This window comes from Eurosta solidaginis, chromosome 1 (genome assembly GCF_040869045.1).
Source record: "Eurosta solidaginis isolate ZX-2024a chromosome 1, ASM4086904v1, whole genome shotgun sequence".
Taxonomy (NCBI): Eukaryota; Metazoa; Arthropoda; class Insecta; order Diptera; family Tephritidae; genus Eurosta; species Eurosta solidaginis.
Window position 1 is genome coordinate 213,774,667 of NC_090319.1, and position 4,191 is coordinate 213,778,857.

At 40.4% G+C, this 4,191-nt stretch overlaps 1 pseudogene; it reads right to left on the reverse strand.

Moving 5' to 3' along the window:
- Positions 1 to 1,017: 1,017 nt before the first annotated feature.
- LOC137239772 (angiotensin-converting enzyme-related protein-like) lies at positions 1,018 to 3,147 on the reverse strand (annotated as a pseudogene).
- Between the last annotated feature and the right edge of the window lie 1,044 nt (positions 3,148 to 4,191).

Genomic DNA, 4,191 nt, shown 5'->3' on the forward strand with positions numbered 1-4,191 from the left:
CCAACAAACCACTTAACCCCGCTCTCGTTCACCCCGAACGAGGCCAACAGAACCCTACTGCAGATCCACTATCTGCCACAGCATACCAGTGAATCAATAATCACCATTTTGTCTTAAAACATCTAACATTTTATTACCGCAAGGTAATATAATTAACATCTTACCTTTTAAATCTGTTTGCGTCCGTTTTGTTGGGCGCAGGTTCTGCCATCCTCCGTTAGGTGGTGCGCAGGTTCTGGTTTTTTGGCCGTAGTAGCATTGGAAGCAGTTCCTCGGGTCAACTTGGTTTCGCCTTTAAATTAACGGATTTGAAATTAAGGTGGCTTAGCTATCGTTACTGCCTACTTACCATCATAAATTAATTCCAATCAACGGGTTGCTGTCCAACACAGGCTGTATAGTTTGACCACCAAAGATTTGACCCCATCCAAGTAAACGGCCTCCTGCCTCACGCCAAGGCTTCTCCACACGACGACTTAAAGCAATTTTCTCGCCCTCCTCAGTGCATACTGGCGTAGTAGCACAATTTTTAGCCAAACCACCCTTTGTAACCTGGTTTTTAAAAAACCAGTGCATACTGGTGTCGTAGCACAATTTTAGCTAAATCACCCTTTGTAACCTGGTTTTTTAAAAACAAAAAAAAAACAAACCCAATCAGCATAATGTTTTAGTTTAAAAATTAGCATTTTGTTCTTGGAATTTCTAAATAAGTGTTTACATCAACGGGTTGGCTTTTTCATTAAGTGTTTGTTCTTTAGCTCGAGAATGCATGCAAGCGTTTAAAATAGGCATTTCAAGGGCTCTTGCTTTTTAGAAATAATAATGATAATAAGTGCAACGAAGAATTCATTTCTCATATAAATGAAAAACCAAAAAAAAAAAAGGTAGCTAATTATGATTCTCGCAGTTTAACCAACACTGTTGTGGGAATTTAGTATAATTTAAACAATAGGTGTTCGGTTATGAATAACACTTACCAATGTAGAGAAACATCGTTATTTGATTTTCTAACCCCTTTCAAGTAGCTTCGGTGCTGCCACGATGCACAGTCGGTTGATTCTCATATTACAAATAGTATTGGATATGGCTAAGCTCATGATGTACAACATACAAGTAATGACTATTAACTTCTGTACACATTTTGATGCGTACTTCGCTATTTTTATAGCGGATGCATACCGAGCGATTGGAAAAAAATTGGTCGCCTAGTTCAAACATTTTTTTCGGACGGTATAATTCTGTTTCTGCATTTCGCCAGCCACTTCCACAAAGGGCTTTTCGGCATATGGTGTGAATAGAGACAGAGCATGTTCCCATGATTGACCCTGCATATTCCCCAACAGCTAAATGGGTATGTCGCCGTTTTCTGCCACGATGTCATCGCCGTAGTGAGCTCGTAAACGATAACGGACATAAACCTGCAATTCACGATAGAAGGGTAAAATGGCGTTATAAACTTTGTCCAAATTTGCTTCAAAATCGAGATCTTCATAGAAGTGTAACCAATAATCAGCGTAAGAGCAGTAGCCATTCAAACGCGCTGCCTCGCGAGTCAGCTCAATATAAGTTTTGAAATTTTCGCGTATTGGAGTACCAGCTTTATCATGCCACTCACGCCAATAATGTCTTAATTCCCTTGGATCGCGGCTGTTTGAAAGGCGCTCCTGTGCATGTGGTTCCAACTACAACGCACAAGTTATATCCTTTTTGTATGCGCAAATAATGGCAGTGGCATCATTTAATGGCTTGGAACTAATAGCCTTCATTTCCTGGCAGGGCATCTATACCCAAATCTCCAAGTATGTTAGCTTGTCGCTTCATCCCTTCACCTTTGGATTCTACATATCCTAAAGCGACAACTTTTTGCCACCTCCTTGTTAACAGCGGCATTTTCCGTGGCCACGGCCATCATAGTCTTCCGATTTTCCTCAGTCACATTCGTATTATATATCTAAGAAGTGAGGAACTCATTGCGCCGGCGTTGACGTAGTAATTCGTTTTCGCGTGTAAAATATGCGTGTGCCTTTGAGTTTACAGAGTTGCTGCTCAATGAAGCAACAGAATTAGCACAAATACATTTTGCGATCTAAAAATAGTCTGGCTTCATGGCTCGAAGTTTAATGATTGTTTCTCCGTAGGAGGGTAGCGCAGTACACTGCGGTGCGAACGCGACTGATATGAAATTCGATAAATTCAATTAAATATGTATATTCAAGGAACATACAAATGTTGATTGAAATTCTGAGTATAACTTTTTGAATTGAATGAACTGCGGTTTTTCACATTCTGCTCTTTCACGTATACGATTGCCAATAAAATATGGACCATCACCGATACGCGAATCGGATACGCATATCTTTTATAACTACGGTGACGCTTTCTACTTATACTACTATAGTAAAAGTATTCACGTTGACTAGAATCCATATTTTAATTGGAAGCGGCAACCGAAGTGCTCGCCTCAGAGCAGTCTATATCCATGGCGGCAGGTGAATTGTTTAGCCTTACTATTCTGTTCATACCTGAGTTGCCTGAAAATGGTTCAGTGGATAATCTTCTTAGTTGTAGCACGGAATTTGTATCTTCCCAATAATTACGAGCCCTTTTTTACGCAATCTAAGAAATTGCTGGATCTTTCATCGATCAGCTCTGTCTTAACAGATCCCAAAACCTCTAATGGTCGAATACCCTATAAATTTATAATGCGTTCAATGAAATTGGGAACGATGAATGTGATGAATGTTGTGCGGCATTTTCCGCTGATTGGGTACCTATACCCGCAAACTTATCGCAAGCCCGCTGCAATATATGTATGTTCGATTGCATTTGGGAAACTCTCCAATGCAGAGGTATACTCCTTTTATAAATGCACCATCGCCATTCCGCCCCTGGCGTGGGAAACGCGGTATTTGATTATACCATACCCTGGAGAAGGTCAATACCGGGTGTGGGTGTGTGCCAACCAAGTAATTCATGCCATTGCGTAAACACTCCTTTGTTAGAAACTGTATTGGGAATATTTTCCAAAAGGATTGTGGCTGCAGTCGTAAATAGGGGATAGGACAGTTCGTTTGCTTCCACAGGATTTTCAATAGTGAACATATTCACGACGTTTCCCAAAAATGCAAGTGTCTTAGCTCCAGGCATATGGGTAATAAAATCTGAAAACCATATAACATCTTCGGCAGCGTGGAGAAATCGCTTCAGGACTTGCAGCGCAGTGAGGTGCTCCATGCACTGTGGTGTTATTATATTTAAATGATACACCAGAGCCGGAACCGATAAAATTTCTATTAAAAATTGAGTTGGGAAATTACAGGGTCATTATCGCTTTCAAAGAAACAGGTTTAATAGAAAGATCCTCACGAGCGGTGCCCTTTAAAAGGATTGATCGCACTGTTTGGAAGAAACCGCACTGCACTAATTTCCCTGGAATATTACAGCATATTTTTTTTGTAAGGCAGGCTGCACCTTATCAAACTGTTTGCTTCTGAGAATGCCCCAAGACTTTGGTGATGTGAAGACAAGTAAAGTATGCAAATACAATGCCAATGATTTGCTATCGGTATGATTTTCTGGTCTTATGACCTCCAACATTTGGCAGCATAAACTCAAAAAAAAAAAAGGGATTTGATATGTGCCAACCAAGGCAAGCCTTTATCTTTGTGTAGACAAAGTGCTGCATATGACATCTTGGGCGAGTCTGATTCCATAGCTTTATTCAGATTTCGACACAAACGGTCAAATCGTTCACGCGATGCATCAACCACTACGGCTTGCTTTTTGTGTTGAAAATGTGTAAGGAAGCGTAGCACAACTGGGTATACATTATTTGCAGGTAAGAGCTCGACATCTTTGCCATTTCTTTCATTTCCAATTAAATTGCCAAAATCGGAAACTATCTTCTGTGATACTGCCTACGTGCCACATATCCCTTCTATTGCGCTTGTATTTGCATGGCTGCCCAATCACGAAGTTTTTTCCAAAGCCCCTTCCTCTCTTGCCGCTTTGGTATGTTCCAAAAAAGAATTTTTCTGCGATTCGGAGGATACGAACATTTTCTCGTATCAATTGCCACGAGAATGTTGGAGCTCAGTACATTCACATTTCAATTAGTTTTGCGTTGGCAATTTTCATCCACAAGATTAAAACCTGGTCAAACATCGCATCATCGTATACCACTTTAATTTC